Here is an 18,521-nt window from a genome sequence, read left to right as displayed (position 1 = left end):
CTCAGCACCGTTGAGTGTTCCCGCGATCATTAAATCGAAACATGTACGCGTATTTAAAAGCAATTTTAATACCCCGCATTTTGAGAGTGACTCCCTGATGCTCGCAAGTTAGGCTTGATAACATATCTAGACTGTTATTAGTATGTAGGCTATGACAGGTTTTGTAGTTGTCTATAGATCTGTTATCTTTCTCTATTTGAACTTTGAATATATAGAGAGCACTTATTGTTTCTACTTAATACGACTATTATGTTATTTGTTATGTGTTTATTTGTATGTTCAGTTTGTGAAAAGAAGTTCACTTTCAGTCAGTCACTCTCAACGTCACATCGGTGATGACTGACAAATTGTGATCCCAATTCTAGAAGCTCATAATTCATGACCGGTTCAAATGTCTAAAGAGACTCACATAAAATCATGCAGGAGAAAATCCAGGCATTTGAACAAAACCTTTTACAGAGCTTGAGTGTTGTTGTTTTTACTGCATATGATAATTCACACTCAGAAAGTAGAAATGGAAGCTTTAGCCTAAGTTCTGCCAGGAAGACTCAATCACTTCGTCACTAATTACCTTCATCATTATCCAATCACGTCTTTATACTCCTGTATAAAAGATCGTACTTACACATGTTTGAGTTCGCAGATGCCTACGCGACAACAACCTCCACCCTCCCCACCACCACCAGGATGGTCCTGTCCTTACCTTCCAGGGGGGGTCTGCTGCGCCCCTGCCTTCGTCTTCAGGCAGGAAATGCAGATTCGCTACCCTCGGATTACGAACCATGGACGGGGCCTTCCGCCAAAGAAATTTATAATTGTGCTCGCTGAGCTGTCAATAAATGTATGCTTCGTACATTCCTCTATCTCCCGAGTCTTTCTGGTAGAACTGAAATTATATTGATTACAAGATGATTTTTCCAGTCAAACATTTTTAGACCAGAAGTTGGTCACTGAGATTCCTTTTTTTTTATCTGTAAAAATCTTGTCTTGTGGCCTGAGTTAAGTGTTGGCATTAATGCTAATCAAACAATAAAAGGCGAGAAGAAAAATAATTACATTAATTTCTCAAGTAAATCATTATTAGTTTGTTTAATTTACATCAACAAAACAAATGTATGGGTTAAAAAGAGCAGAAAGAGCTCTTTAAGATAACAATTGCATGTCAATACTTCTGACAGTAAAGAGTGCATGTGTTAGATAAAATGAGTTTGGTCCCCAGTTAGATGGTGACGTGTGACGCCTGTTAGACTGACTCACCTCTTCTTACATCACAGACACATTAACATTATATGTTAAGTTAAAAAACAACATTATATGTTAACTTAAGAAACAATATTATATGTTAGCTTAAACAATATTATATGTTAACTTAAACAATATTATATGTTAACTTAAACAATATTATATGTTAACTTAAACAATATTATATGTTAGCTTAAACAATATTATATGTTAACTTAAACAATATTATATGTTAACTTAAACAATATTATATGTTAACTTAAACAATATTATATGTTAACTTGCTGCATTGAAAAATTTCAATTGAGTTCAGTAAAACACCTTTTAACTATGCCACTTTAGCTGTTTAACACTGACATTTTTCAGAGGCTCCATTTTTTTGTAGGGTATTATCAGCATTACCATTATATTCAGAAATAAATAAATAAATAAATGTAATTTGTTAAATCTAAAGGCAACCAAACAGATCACGTCATACTTCACCATCTAACTGGGGACCGGTTTGATCTTGGAGGCCAATTTGTGCATTTTTTTGATAGATAGATAGATAGATAGATAGATAGATAGATAGATAGATAGATAGATAGATAGATAGATAGATAGATAGATAGATAGATAGATAGATAGATAGATAGATAGATAGAACAGATAGATAGAATAGTGCTAATGTTGATCTGAACACTTAGGTCCCCTGTTAAATGGTAAACTGCGACATCTCTTTGGTTGCTTTGACATTTCTTGCCAATTTCATGTTAACTTTGAAAATATTCAATTGGCTAAATTTCTAAATCAATGTTACAATCAACATATATTGTAACATTGTATTATCATCCTTACCATAGCATTCAGAGATGGTGAGAATGTGAATTATTGTTAAATGTAAGGTCAGTCGATCAGGCGTCACACTTCACCATCTAACAGGGGACCAGTGTGCTTTACTCTAGAGAAATCACCACATGCACAGATCTGTTGCTGTGTACGTTTAGCATGTACAGTTTAGTCTGTGTAGAAATGACCATGCAGTAGTGAACAAAATGGTGACCTAAACATGGAAACATTGAAATTAACTGATTTTGAAGTGAAAAAAATTATTGAACATCATTGAACCAAATTTACACTTCAGTTTTCACCAACAAAACTTTTGACATTGTATGGGTAAAAACCAGCAGAAAGAGCTCTTTAAGGTAACAATTGCAGGTCAGTACGTTTAATAGTAAAGAGTGCATGTGTTAGATAAAATGAGTTTGGTCCCCAGTTAGATGGTGATGTGCGATACATGTCTGGCTGATTTGCCCTTTCTCGAATAACAAACACACTTTAAAGATTCTGGAGCTTAAAACTCAACAATTCTATTACTGACGAATAGTGTTCAATTTAAAGGGTTTATCATGGACTACGGTGTTTATAGTTTTTATTCGTTTAAAACGCAAATTTTACATTATTTCGAGTTTAATGAAACACAACTTTTTTTCTGTCAAAAACAATTGTGTTTGACATGAGTAGCATATTTTACTACTATTCAGCATATGTTGTAAAAAATGCTTGAAAAAACAACAGTTTGTAAGTAAAAGTTCTTAATGTCAGTTTACAGTTAACCCTTGGCGTAAATGTTTAGTTTGTCCATTTAGTGCAGTTTGTCCATGTGCAGGGTATTTCACTGGTTTCATTGAGATACCTTTGCATCAACAGACGCTGTGGACAGGGACATTTATTACGTCAGTTTTGATGTCTTTTATCTCAAACTCAATTCAGCTGTATTTTATGATGACTGTGTTTATGGAGTGGAATTATTTCAGCAATTAATACCTCAATGTTGAAACTTTTCACATAAACTTATTGTATGACTTCAGAAGACTTTGAATACAACACAAATAGTTTTTAATACTTTTATAATATTTCTTGCACTAAATGTCCATGAGTATGTGTACCCCAATATATTATTTCATCAGGAAATAACATTTGCCCATAGATTCTGCATATTGATGCTAAAGGTTTCTCATTCAAAGCCATGGAGCGCCTGCATGTGGAGAAACAGTGTTTTCTGTCAGTATGTGACCGGTTGAGAACGCTTGAGAGTTTAAGCAGTGTGGAAATAGACACACAAGAGATTCTGTTAGAATGACTTTGGTCCCCAGTTAGATGGTGAACTGTGACGTCTATTTAGCTGATTTTGCCATGAGAAGCCTACTAAGTTTAATTCTATTAAGCCATTTTTTTTACATTATTTCTGAATGTAATAATGACATATGAGTTACACATATTATCTGTCTTTATACACAATTTTGACTATTATGTATATTAGTATATTACTTATATTACTAAATTAATTAAATTACTTTTGATTGTTCACTAGTAGTATTAATATGCTTTTATTTTATTTTTACCCTAAAATCTTTTTACAGTGTTTGTTGAATGTCAAGAACTGGTATTTTAGTGTTATGATCAACATTGGCGTTGCATGCACAGATAGTGAAGATGCTAAATGTGAGGTCAACCAGCATCACACTTGACCATCTAACAGGGGACCAGTGTGCTTTAGTTTAGTCACATCACTTCTACGCTCTAAAAACCCATAAGTTCTAAATACTCAATTTTTTTTGTGGACACCAATTATCTAAAAAAAAAAAAAAAAAGAATAATTAAGCAACTCTAATTTTTTTATTTACTTATACATTATAATAATTACATTAATTAATTTAGTCAAGTCAAGCTAAAAAGCTTTTTTTTTTTGCTTAATGTTTAAGTGCAGTGTACTTAAAACTGTTTATCATACATAATGTTTTTCATTTAGCAATTATTTTGGTACTTTATAAATTACAAATACTAACTAAAAAAAGAATCAAAAACTCAAAAGAATATTCAGCCTTTTTTAAACCGCACGATCTGTGTATTTCTGAATGTGAAACACTGGAAGATCATCTCATCACAGCTGCAGTGCTTGCAGGACATTTCATTGTCCATGATAACACAATCAGCAGGAGAGGGGCTTGTGTCAGTGATGTCTCACTCAATTCATCCTGGAATAAGCGCAGAGACGAAAACTTTATCGTCAGAGACTAAAGTAGACATTAATATGTAATGCCAACAGAGTGGGGTGAACTTTAACATCAGAACCCAGAAGAGTAATTCACCATGGGATCATTCTAGAGCTGGGCGATATGGCCTAAAAAACAAACAAACAAAAAACTAATTTTTTCATAAAACAATCTGATTTACAATTTTAATTGATTTTCCCCCTACTTAAAATCAATATTCAGATGACAAAGAAGTAGTTCCAAAGCAGTTAAAATGTCATTCTTTATAATTTAACAGTCAAATTTAAAACTGAGACAAGATTATATAATATATATATATATATATAAGGCAGAATTACCTTAAAGCTGGAAAGACCTTATTTTTTTTAATATTAGCCCATCATGCATCTAACCATCCACTCAGCGTTCAGAGCTGTTCAGATTAAACTGCAGCTCCGCAGTGAAACTGTGTCATGGACGGAGGACAGAGCAAGTGGAAATATATTTTCTAGGCTATATTTTCCGTCTTGTAATGCCACAGGTTTAGGTTATTTATTGATTGATTTAAATATAAATTATTTGTAATAGAGCAGACACTGTCTAACCGTGTCTACACCGAACGTGAGAGTTGTGCAGTGCCCCGCTGAGCTGAAAGTGTGTCTAGACTTGATGACATCACACTATAGTGTCACATCATCTGAACGTAGTGTCAGTAAATTTGATCATAAACAGAACGAGCATCATTTCACTGATGGGGATCGTGTCACATCCAGTGTAGACAACATCAGACACAAATATTGAAGCAGTTATGTTCATTTTTGAAAAACTATGTTTTTAATAAATAGCTAAATAAGCAAAAAATAATAAAAATAAGCACGCAAGCGCAAGTTTGGGGGGTTGATTCCCCGGGAACACATGATATGTAAAAATTGATAGCCTGAATGCACTGTAAGTCGCTTTTAAAGCGTCTGCTAAATGCATAAATTTAATTTTTAATTTAATTTTAATTTAAATAAGAAAGTTTTAGGCTGTGAGTGTGTGCAGTTTACACTGTAGAAAATAAAAAGAAGCATCGTCAAATTATGTTTACCACAGGCACTATTTTATTCATAAATTGAAAAACTCCATAAAAAAAAAACATATGAAAATCTCAATGCAACGCACAGCTCTGACGTCATAATTCCACCACTCTTATTTCAGATCTATTATGGCAGTTAATTCTTACATTTTATGTCCTAAAGAACATTTCTTCTTACACATGTACACTGGGAAAGCATGAAGAGCTCCTTAATGTTGACATCATGTAAAAAAAAAAACTATAATAATAAAAAAACGGTGAAGGAGGCAGATAGTGTTTGTGATTTGCCTTCACATGAAGATCAGAGGTTTAGAATGTCATGAATGTCTGTGAAATCCTGCAGGTCTCTGATATGGTGAAACCTAGAAAACCACAAAAACATAAAGTGTTTAACTGACAATGGAAAAGAGAAGGCCAAGTCTGTGTCCTGTTATGTTAGGTTTGCTCTTCAGCTCAACAGAAGTTACCTGAAGTGTTGAGGCTCACTCTGTTATATTCAGCATCCAGCTCAGCCTGCAGTTTAAGAAAGATTTGTAAAGGTTTACTACAAGTTTGTACATTTCTTTAGTAGTTTTAATATATTACAATATTTATGTCTGTGTATAAGCTTAAACCTAATTCTGGATTAGTACTCTTAGAAGCTAGTTGTTTAAAAACAGACCAAAAAACAAACAAACACACGTTTACCAGGGCATTTCCCCAAAAAAGCACTGTATGGCTAGGATGAGCGTAGAAACATTTGACACCAAATGGTCTCAACAATCGACTTGCTCATAATGCTTTTGAGACGCAGTCCTAAACATCACAGTTAACACCAGTGACATTCAAATCGTTTAGTGATGAAATGCCAGCTAACGTTAAGATTAGTGTCCTTCTTTGACGTTAACATCATACTTTAAGCAGTGATGCTAAAATAGAATCCAAATCAATGCGCATTCAAAAGCACTTGGGCGCTCTGTAAAAACAGCATTTCCCAAAAATAAAAACATCCCTTTATCGTGATATTCAATAAGACATTTTCACAATTGTTTTGATGTACTTACAAGTTGTTCCATAAGTTCGCTCCAGTCGCTTGTGATTATCCGCCGTGTTGAATGGATTCTTCTGAACGTCGATTAGAACAACAACGTGACGTCACAGAGTAAACTTAAAATTAATAATTTAAATAGAAAAGTCTACTCAAAACCCGACGTTAAGCCACACAAAAAAATAAAACAATTCCTCATTTAGAAAATGTAATTTTTATAAGTTGCATCAATGATTTAAAAGACTTTAAATGCGGTGTTCTTAATCTTTTTACGTTAGTAGTACAGTTCAGGTTCAGACCTGTTGCTGTGCAAGTTTAGCATTTACGGTGTAGTCTGTGTAGAAATGACCATGCAGTAGTGAACAAAATGGAGAGCTAAACATTGAATCATACATATATATATATATATATATATATATATATATATATCAGTATCTACAATGTGTATGATGGTCTTTCCTGGCTAGTGCATTATAAAAAAGTAAAATAAAATCTGATTATTTTTCAAGCTACATAATCTTAAAGCAGATCAATCCGAATCAAAGTGCCTTGTTTTAAAGAATCCCCACACCCCCAGTTCCCCCAGCAGTGTCTGGTAAACTGATGGTCTCCTCTCTTCATATGCTAATAACACTAATGTCTCCACATTATCACCTGGCCTCTCACAGCGAGCAGATATTGGGACATACAAGCAAAGCCCAGAAAAGAAAGCAGGTCCATTTAAGTGTATTTTTCAAATGAAATGATACAAATAGTATTTAATTATACCAGATATTAATTTATTATTATTAAATTTAGGTTGAAACTCAACATTTTTGCAAAGAAGCTGTTTATATTTTAGGCATTGTATATTATTTTATTTTTAAATGCTAGATAAATAAAATAAGATCATAGCAGTAAGTCCGGGGAATACTTTTATTCAGTCAGGCATTTGTTGAACACACTGCTGGGTACTTTTTAAAAATACAGGAGAGCTTCTTTCCCAGAACATGCACCAATCCAGCATCAGGTTTATGGTCTCTGGTCTCTCAAACACTGGATAATATCAGTTAAAAAATATATATCATTTCCCTTAGGGCTTAAATGAACCTCATCATTTAAATATAGCTCAGGTTTGTCAAACACTATGTGTGGATGATGGACAATGCTCCATTAAAACAGAGAACAAACTTGGCCAAAACATTGTTCACAAACTTCCTGACTCTGTCCACCTTTCCTCCAGTGGTGCCTCTGGTCGATTGAAGAAAGCATAATCTTCATTTGTTCAGTTCTTTCTTTAAGACAATGTTGGAAGAAAGGAAGGAGGTCACCCCAAACCACTGGACCTGGGAGGACACACTGAGATTGGTGCCCATGGTTTCCCTTGCTCGCTTTTCACCACGTCCAATGTAGCAGTCCCAACAATCCAGATTCTGCATGCAGCTGATAGAAAATATACAATACAAATTATTAATTATGGCTCAAATCTTTGGAGGTTCCATAATTGCTGAAAATGTGTTTATAGGATGTTTATTTTATTGTTACATTTCCAGTCTTTAACATGGACAGCCAAAACTCACAGGTTTAAACGTTAAAGCTGGTCCCTGAAACTGAAAGATATTCAGATGAATATACACTAACACTAAGAGGTTTACTTGTCTTGCAATGAGATTGACATCTATTATTCTTGTTGATTGTGGCAATTCCATTTTTGGGAGTATATATTTTTGTATTCAGAACATTTTATACTCAAAATATATCGAGTAGCAACATACCTTTTTTTTTGAGGACTGAACTTTCTGATGAAGTGAAATTCTTGTTTAGAGTGAACAATGTGAACTGTTGACTTGACTTTTCTTAAAAGAAAAAGGAAAAACAGTTTTGTTAAACATGTTTAAACATAGTTGCAACATTTGTTGAATAATTGATTAGAAAATGTAGAACTTACTCATGCTGTAGGATATGTTCTCCTCTCTAGCAGCCAGAATCACTTTAATAGTGAGTGAATGTTCTGTGATTATAAAGCAGCACTTCCTCCAGCTGGAGAGCAATTGGTCTGTACGACAGCTATCCGTGTCGATGCGGTCTGTATGACCGGTCATCTGTATGATTAGCTTCTGTATGACCAGTCATCAGCATGCTGGCCATTCTCTTATGCATTGCATCTTGACCTGACGAGTCACTCTATGTCTTATGTTTTTACTTAAGTTTAACTATTTCTGATGGAAAGAGTGGCTGTTTTAGTGTTATTATCAACATTGTTGTTTCATAGATAAACAGAATATTAAATATTGATAAATGTAAAGGCAACCAAACAGGCGTCACAATTCACAGTCTCATTGGGGACCGTCTTTTACTCTTTCTCAATCCTTGACTCTTGGTCAGGAGCCCTTGGCGTAAATCTTTAGTTTGTCCATTTAGTGCAGTTTTTCCATGTGCAGGGTATTTCACTGGTTTCATTGAGATACCTTTGCATCAACAGACGCTGTGGACAGGGACATTTATTACATCAGTTTAGATGTCTTTTATCTCAAACTCAAATTCAGCTGTATTTTATGATGACTGTGTTTATGGAGTGGAATCATTTTCAGTTATTAATACCTCAATGTTGAAACTTTTCACAAACTTATTGTATGACTTCAGAAGACTTTGAATACAACACAAATAGTTTTTAATACTTTTATAATCTTTCTAGCACTAAATGCCCTTGAGTGTAAAAAAAAAAAAAATTGATTATTTTGATTATTTAAACTGATTATTTTTCTAACTACATAATCTAAAAGCAAACCAATCCCAGTCAAAGTGACTTGTTTTAAAGAATCCCCACATCCCCCAGTTCCCCCAGCAGCGTCTGGTAAACTGATTGTGCTCTCTTCTTATGCTAATAACACTAATGCATCCACATTATCACCTGGCTCTTCACAGCAAAAAGTACCAACAGTATCCGGGCTAACTGAGTCTCATCCAATCACGCTCCAGATATCTGGGTGGGGTTATATATATACTGTTTTCCTGACAGAATCTACATTAACTTTTTTAATTTTTTTGTGAAATAAAATTCCAAAACCTTAAAGGACAAACTGCTTTTTGAGATTCCTACATTGCCTACAAGGGACCACATACAACAAAGCCAACTAAGGCCATTTCTCATCTCTTTTTTCCATTCAACACTGAAAAGGTAAGTTATATATTCTGAATTTAGATTCTGATAACATGTAAATGGTAGCCTTAAAAAAATAAATGTGTCAAAAATGCATGCAGACTGTTAAAATTTGCATGTAGTCTCTCAGTGAATGTTAGTGCTGTTTAATCTCTATTTACTGTATATATTTGATCATTTGTTGATAGATTTTTTTTGTGGTTGTTTCTAAATATTGTTTTTCATTTTGGCAAATGCAGTGTACCCTAAAAAGATCTTGAATATTTCACAGGAAAATGAGACCCAGAAGAGTCTGTCCTGAAAAGGAAGCTTTGAAATTCATCGCATCTGGGAAAGATAAAGACATATTTCAGTCAAGAGAAAGGTAAGTTATCATTTATGACTCTGTCTCCAATACTGTATAACTGCAAATATTAATTAAATACTTGGCATAGTAGCTTATGAATTTCAAGAAGTGTACTGTGCAATGTTATTACTAGTTCATAGTGTGCAGTGTGAAAAAATAACAACAGAAATTATAGATGATCAGTGGCTTGAATATTTAGTGTATTTTAATTTTGATGCACAGTTATAAAGATTGTAATGTACTGATAATCATACTTGATAAAATATTAAATATTGATAATCATTGGAACTCGAAAACAATTGGGACACATATTAAACTTGTATCATAAATGTATGTATTCTCTAAAGCTAATATGTGCGTGTGTATGTGTTTGTGACCAACAGATTGTTGATGAACAGAAAAGAGCAGATTTGTGTGCATCTGTGACCACAAACATCACTACAGGAGAAGAAATGATGTTCGACTGCGGAGATCCTGACAGCTCATGGAGACAGGTTTGTACAATTAGCTCATATTTCTGAGTTATGTCATGAATTGTTATTTATTTGTAGTAGTCAAACTTCCTTTGAGTTTTAATGTAAAATAATGGAATTAACCTGTTACAAACAATGTTAAATCAGTTTGGGATCAGTACGATTTTTTAAATGTCTTTAAAAGAATATTCTGCTCACCGAGTCTTCATTTATTTAATAATTAAAAGTACAGTGAAAACTATATAATAGTGATATATTATCACAGTTTAAAGTAACAGTTCTCTCTCTCTCTCTCTCTCTATACGTATACTGTATATATAGACAATATATCTATAGATATCTCTATAAAGGTCTATTCAGTTTATTTTAAATAAATGCTGTAATTTTGAACTTTATTTTCATTAAATAATCCTAAAAAGTACTATATATCACAGTTTCCACAAAACTATGAAGACGGAAAAGATGCTTTCAACACTGATAATATAAGAATCCTTATTAATGATTGAGAACCAATAATAATTGATCATAAAAGAACATCAATTCAGCTAATTCAAATTATTTCTGAAGATCATGTGACACTGAAGAGTGGAGTAATGATGCTGAAAATACAGCTGCACTTCACAGAAATACATTACAGTAAGAACATTCGATAAGAAAACAGTTATTTCAAATTGTAATACTATTTCACAATTTTAAATTCATTTTACAATATTTCTGATCAGGTAAATGCAGCCTTGATTAGCAGAAAAGTCTTCTTTTACAAACATTAAACCAGTCTTCCTGATCCCAGACTCACTGGTCAGGTGTTGATCCTGTGAGAGGTGTGATGTTTGTGGGGGAGAGAGAGAGAGCGTGAACAGTGCAGATAGCACTACAACACAATAGAGATTATTGATCAAAGTGAAGAAAAAACAATCCGCATTGGTATGGTCTTTACTAGATTTCATAAAATAGTAGCACTTTCCCATAAGATGTCATTGGTTAACACTAGTTAACATGAAAATCACTTTTGAAGTGTTTATTAATGTTAGTAAACATTACTTTCATCATTAACAAATACAATGTTTGATTTTAATATTGTATTAATAAATATTATTTAATGTAGTTGAGCTAACATTAACAAAAAATAAACAGTTGTATTTTTTTATAATGTTAACAAAGCTTATATATTTAAACAAATGTATTTCTCATTGTTAGTTAATGTGTCCTGTCCATCGCCCCTTGTTTTTAAATCAAACTTAAAGACTCATTTTTACACCCTTGCATTTGAGTGATGCTGTGAACAGTTCTTTTGATGTATGTTTTTATTTTTTTAAATGTGTATATATACATATTTTTATTTTAATTTTTGATCTCTGTTGCTTTTAAAGTAACCTTTTCTTGTAAAGCAGTTGGATCAATGATGGTTGTGTTAATGTTGTGCTCTATAAATAGAAATTGACTTGACCTGACTTATTGTAAAGTGAAACTTTACACTTAACAAAAAACACTTTATTTTAAGGGAATAATGCATTAGTAATCCAGAATAATGCATTAGTTAATCAATAATTATTGGCTTATTCTGGTCAATAAACTTGAATATCACTTAGTAAGTGCCACTCAATAATTGTGAAAAAGTTAATAATTAATAACTGGTTTGTTTATTCTTAACTAATGCACAATTCTGGATCCTTAAAATGTTAGGTTAATCATGAATTACTAGTGTGTTATTACATGAATTACATCTTTTAATTTGGGTCTGGGTTTGAGTATAAAAGGGGATGCAAGTCAAAAAGTTTAATGTATGCAATAATAAAATTTTAGTCTGTAACAAATATGATTAAAATAATTAATTAAAGCATTAATTAAAATCAGTTTTACAAAAAAGAGCACTTGTTGAAATGTTCTGCATGTCACTTTCAGCGTTCATAACAATATCATTATTAATTCTGTACAGCTTAGTCAGGTGGCCATTACTAGACATTGTTATAAATGAATCTTCTATATTACAGGTAGCAGGATGCTTGGTCCATTACATCTGACGGATGGACAACACCCTCATCAGACCACTACACCCTACACCCAGGATCCACTTGGTCTGTCTCTACATGTCAGAACGAGTAACTTCAGTCTTCAATGGGATGAAAGACAAAAAATATCTTAAGCAGAATGCTGAGCAAATCAGTGGAAGAGCATCCTACTATTGAGGAATGCCTTCAGGAAGTCAAAACTATGTGCAAAGACTTATTGTAGAGTTTACAATAAGCATTAAAATGATTAGACAAACAGGATTCTAAAGGGTAATGGAAGAGACTTGAAAACAGTTAAATACTTTGTGCTCAACAGAATAATTTCAGTTAAGAGAAGTTTGGGTCAACAGTACTGAGCCCATAAACCCTGAGAGCTATTTTTAGAGAGATTATGAGAATAAAGTTTGACTTGATTTCATTAAAAATGCTGTTTTGTTTTTTCACAATATCCTTTTCAATGCAGGAAGTCTGCATATATATATATATATATATATATATATATATATATATATATATATATATATATATATATATATATATATATATAGAATATTCTGCCTATTTCTGAATGTAATGGCAATGTTGATAATAAAAATGGAGCCCCTAAATCAAGTGCTGCTCTGAAAAATGTCAGTGTGTTAAACGACTAAAGTGCCAATGCTTAAAGTATTTTATTGTAGCTGTCCATACAACACCTGACACTAATACACATGGAGGTCAAAACTCAAAATTATTTATTGATTGTTGCATTGAGAATTTTCAGTTGGATCTACAAATGTGCAAATGTTAAAAGACATTCAGTTCATTTAATTTACTGGAGCCAACTGAAGATTTTAATGCAGTAAATAAAAAAATAAAAAAAGCACACTGGTCCCCTGTTAGATGGTGAAGTGTGACGCCTGATCGACTGACCTTACATTTAACAATATTTCACATTCTCACCATCTCTGAATGCTATGGCAAGGTTGATAATATAATGTTACAATATATGGTGATTGTAACATTGATTTAGAAATTTAGCCAAGTGAATATTTTCAAAGTCAACATGAAATCTTCAAGAAATGTCAAAGCAACCAAAGAGATGTCGCAGTTTACCATTTAACAGGGGACCTAAGTGTTCAGATCAACATTAGCACTATTCTATCTATCTGTTCTATCTATCTATCTATCTATCTATCTATCTATCTATCTATCTATCTATCTATCTATCTATCTATCTATCTATCTATCTATCTATCTATCTATCTATCTATCTGTCTATCTGTCTATCTATCTATCTATCTATTAAAAAAATGCACAAATTGGCCTCCAAGATCAAACCGGTCCCCAGTTAGATGGTGAAGTATGACGTGATCTGTTTGGTTGCCTTTACATTTAACAAATTACATTTATTTATTTATTTATTTTTATTTTTAAGACAAGAAATGAAATCTATCTATCTATCTATCTATCTATCTATCTATCTATCTATCTATCTATCTATCTATCCATCTATCCATCCATCCATCCATCTATCCATCCATCTATCTATCTATCTGTCTGATCAAATTATCATCACTGATAGGACCTTCTCAGGAATGGGTTTTGATTGCATTCATACGTTGAGAAGTGTATTGGGGTTAAGCCAAGAAAATGTCAAATAAATGTAAAAAAAATAGTAATAATTATATATATATATATATATATATATATATATATATATATATATATATATATATATATATATATATATATATATATATATATATATATATATATAGTTAATTATAAGAGGCATTACCTCTGCCCTTGAACTGTTGACAGCTGGCTGACTCTAATTATATTACTACTTTTTATTACTATTATTATTATTTGAAAAATAAAGAAACTAAGTACTAACAAACTAACTATAATGACACTTCTCAATGTGTCAGTATTATAAGTACATATACGTATATTGTGTATGTATACAGTAAAAACTACATTTATTCAGACACCTTGAACATTTCAAACGCTATCACAGTTTATTTGCTATAGTTTAGAAATGGTAATAAAAGATGACAAGAACTCAGAGTTAACCTGTCAGAACAAATTCATCTTGATAATATCAGATAGCACTTAAACAAAAAATGGTCAGGTCTATTGGCAGAATAATTTTTATCAAATTTACTGGTAGTCTACTTTATGAGGAATTTTTGGTTATAATATGTCAGTTTTTCAAAATTATATATTGATTGTTGCATTAAAAAAAAGCACACTGGTCCCCTGTTAGATGGTGAAGTGTGACGCCTGATTGGCTGACTGTATATTTAACAATAATTCACATTCTCACTATCTCTGAATGCTATGGCAAGGTTGATAATACAATGTTACAATATATGTTGATTGTAACATTGATTTAGAAATTTAGCCAATTGAATATTTTCAAAGTTAACATGAAATCTTCAAGAAATGTCAAAGCAACCAAAGAGATGTCGCAGTTTACCATTTAACAGGGGACCTAAGTGTTCAGATCAACATTAGCATTATTCCATCTATCCATCCATCCATCCATCTATCCATCTATCTATCTATCTATCAAAAAAAAAAAAAAAAAAAAAATTGGCCTCCAAGATCAAACCGGTCCCCAGTTAGATGGTGAAGTATGACGTGATCTGTTTGGTTGCCTTTACATTTAACAAATTACATTTATTTATTTATTTATTTATTTTTGAATATAATGGCAATGTTGATAATACCATAAAACAATTGAGCCTCTGGAAAATGTCAGTGTTAAACAGCTAAAGTGGCATAGTTAAAAGGTGTTTTACTGAACTCAATTGAAATTTTTCAATGCAGCAAGTTAACATATAATATTGTTTAAGTTAACATATAATATTGTTTAAGTTAACATATAATATTGTTTAAGTTAACATATAATATTGTTTAAGTTAACATATAATTTTGTTTCTTAGGTTAACATATAATATTGTTTCTTAAGTTAACATATAATATTGTTTCTTAAGTTAACATATAATGTTGTTTCTTAAGTTAACATATAATATTGTTTCTTAAGTTAACATATAATGTTGTTTTTTAACTTAACATATAATGTTGTTTCTTAGGTTAACATATAATATTGTTTCTTAAGTTAACATATAATGTTGTTTTTTAACTTAACATATAATGTTAATGTGTCTGTGATGTAAGAAGAGGTGATTCAGTCTAACAGGCGTCACACGTCACCATCTAACTGGGGACCAAACTCATTTTATCTAACACATGCACTCTTTACTGTCAGAAGTATTGACATGCAATTGTTATCTTAAAGAGCTCTTTATTTTACTTTATTTTTGCTATCCTCAAATTAACTATAGTGTCTTGCTTGTTTTGTCTTATTATCTGTGTGATTGCATTCATATATTGAGAAGTGTATTTGTATTAGTCTCAAGCCCCGAAAATATCTGCATGTCATACTAATTTATTAAACATTTTGGATTTCTATTAGAATATTTCTTCAGTGGTGATATAGTGTGAATGTTTCAAAGTTTAGAGTTGCATTTAAATACGGTTATATTGTAAAGAAACACTTGGTACAACTGCCCTAATGTTTGCACACACAGTTGCATTGCAGTCTATGGAGGTCCTCTGTTGGACAGGTAGATGTCACTCAGGTCCCCACTTGGCATGTTTTTAAAAAAAAATAAAAATGCATTTTTTCAGTTATATTATGAAAAAAGACCTCAAATGAAAATTTTGTATGTAATTTTTGTTTCTTAAAAATGACCAGAAACACTGGTCCCCTCTTGGTCAGTGTAGAGCGATAGTCCCCTCTTAGTAACATAGACGTGTATGTGTGTGTGTGTGTGTGTGTGTGTGTGAGTGTGTGTGTGTATACATGTATATTGATCGTGTTACTGACTTTACACATTGCTTCCAAATGCAAATTTTTAACTACCACATTCTTATTTACGATCATTCTGGTTGCACATGAAGGCAGCATTAGTGAAAACAGGCAGAGACGATGTTAGCTTTAGCAACATTAGCCTTACAGTGAGCCAAGAATTTCTTTTGGAAAACAAAATATGATGCGTGATGCTCACTTTTTCTATAGTCTGGACATTTGCGCACGAAGCGTTGGTATCGATTCTTCTTTCAGAAACAATCTTCATACAACTCCGGCGCTGAACTGACCATCGTTTGTGAGGCGGTCAAGTCCGGTGTAAAATGTTAGCACAACGTATAGGACTTTTCCATTATTTCTGGCATATTTCCTTCGAAAATAAAGTTAATCACCGTGTCCTCAGCAGTCTATGGAGACTCCTATGTTCGATGGTGCATTCCAACACACAACACTTTTAATGGCGCTTTTGCACTGACATTGTATCTCCAGCAGCAAGAGAACAGTAATGGTGGACCGCAGCTTCTAACTCAGGGCTGTGTATAAGCTAATATAGCACAGAGCTTCACAAATGGGCAGCACTTTCACCAACTATGTCATCATAGTCTGGAACTGCTCATGTGGAGAGACAGTTTATGATTTTTTGAATTATAAAACAAAGAGTGAGTGGATTTTTACCATTATATGCTGGTTGTTTTCACACACTGCGGCTACACAACTATGTTCAAACACCTTATAAAAGTGATCTCTGACATCTTCCTGCTCTCTAATGTATATTTGTGACCAAAACTTTGCCTTCACAGAACTCAAAAAATAATCAATGCCTCGGATGTTGTCAGATTTACAGGCCACTCTGTTGCATAGCAACAGACAGAGCAGCAGTGAGTGAGGAGAGCATGTGCATTTATTGAATGAGCACTGTGCTATGTCCGAACTGATTGCACTATATTTTCACTGTTTTATTTTATATAAAATCATTTTCTAACTGTTTTTAAATTGATTTTAAGTAAACGTTTTAATCATTTTAAAAGTTTTAAAATTGCTTGTTTTATTTTTTTTCTTATTTTTCATGATTATTTTACTTTCTTTGATGTAAAGCACTTTGAATTAACATTGTGTATGAAATGTGCTATATAAATAAACTTGCCTTGCCTTGCCTCTGACCAGGTCATCCACATACATTTCTATTTATACATTTATTTATATATTTATATGTATCATAATTTATATAAATACCCGGTCTGGAAATAAAATAATTATTTTAATCAAGCTCTAAGCAATCAAGTTGTTGTCAGTTTATTTAGATAATCAGCTAAAGTTTTATATTTTAGCTTTTTTGTAGCAATTCCCATAGCTTTTCAGAACCTTATAATCAACAGCTCAAACTTAATTTCATCCATCCATAAAAATGGTCCACCATTGAATCTATAAGTACTTTTACCTATTTGAACCATTTTCTTTGCCAGTGTCAGATGTGATTTCTCTTAGAAACTCTGTCTGAAGGCCAGCAGCATCTTAGAGTCATCTCTGGGTCAGATAATGCTGACGGTAGGCTTGTAGTTTTCAGTGAAGCTTCTAGCTGAGCACCAATGAAACATCTGTTTCTCAAACTCTTTTTTTCAAACACTCTGATGTACTCGTGTTGTTGTGCATCTGGGATGTCCACGTCTCTCTCTATCAAAGTCCTGGTTGGATCAAGTTTGCTTGCTTTTGTCAAGACAGTAGTGTACCTTCATCTATCAAGAAGCAGGGCAATGTGTTCCCAGAATAAAAAATAAAAAAAGAAAAACAATTGTGTTTGGCCAGATTTTTACTTAAAGTGTAAAGTGCCTTGCAAGAATACTTGCAAAGTGTACTCAGTACTTCAGAAATGTCAGGTTTCACACTTAAAGTACCAAATCAGCACTTTATAAAGATCTTTTTTTTTTTCATTGCAGACTATTGGCTGCTGAAAACAGACCATTTACATAATTATATTATATTATATTATATTATATTATATTATATTATATTATATTATATTATATTATATTATATTATATTATAATTATTTGTTTTGATTTGATTTGAAAATTTAAATTATAATATTTTAATTGATTAGATTTTTTAATAAAAAGAAATAAATATTATTTGTACTAATTTACAGTAATATTAATCTACAAATTCTGTTTATCTATTTTATTGTATGTATTTTATCCAAAAACAAAACTCAGACCACCCCTATAATGATATTAGTAGGGTTTGCAGCACCAATTATTGATAATTATTTAATGGTTTTCCGACTTCTGCATTAGTGCAATATGAAACCATACAGAGTGTTCAACATTCCGAGTC

At 32.3% G+C, this 18,521-nt stretch overlaps 1 protein-coding gene and 1 long non-coding RNA gene across 3 annotated transcripts in view; both read left to right on the top strand.

Moving 5' to 3' along the window:
* Positions 1-18,521, top strand: part of LOC113112522 (collagen alpha-1(XIX) chain-like) — a 174,610-nt gene that overhangs the window by 83,150 nt on the left and 72,939 nt on the right. The window lies entirely within an intron of this gene.
* On the top strand, positions 9,117-12,753 carry LOC113112523 (uncharacterized). Its single transcript, XR_003293444.1, has 4 exons — positions 9,117-9,518; positions 9,772-9,864; positions 10,230-10,340; positions 12,311-12,753. It is a non-coding gene; the product is annotated as an uncharacterized LOC113112523 (long non-coding RNA).

The sequence above is a fragment of the Carassius auratus genome, chromosome 13 (genome assembly GCF_003368295.1).
Source record: "Carassius auratus strain Wakin chromosome 13, ASM336829v1, whole genome shotgun sequence".
Taxonomy (NCBI): domain Eukaryota; kingdom Metazoa; phylum Chordata; class Actinopteri; order Cypriniformes; family Cyprinidae; genus Carassius; species Carassius auratus.
Note: the sequence above shows the minus strand (reverse complement) of the source record. Positions and strands in the feature narration are given on the sequence as shown.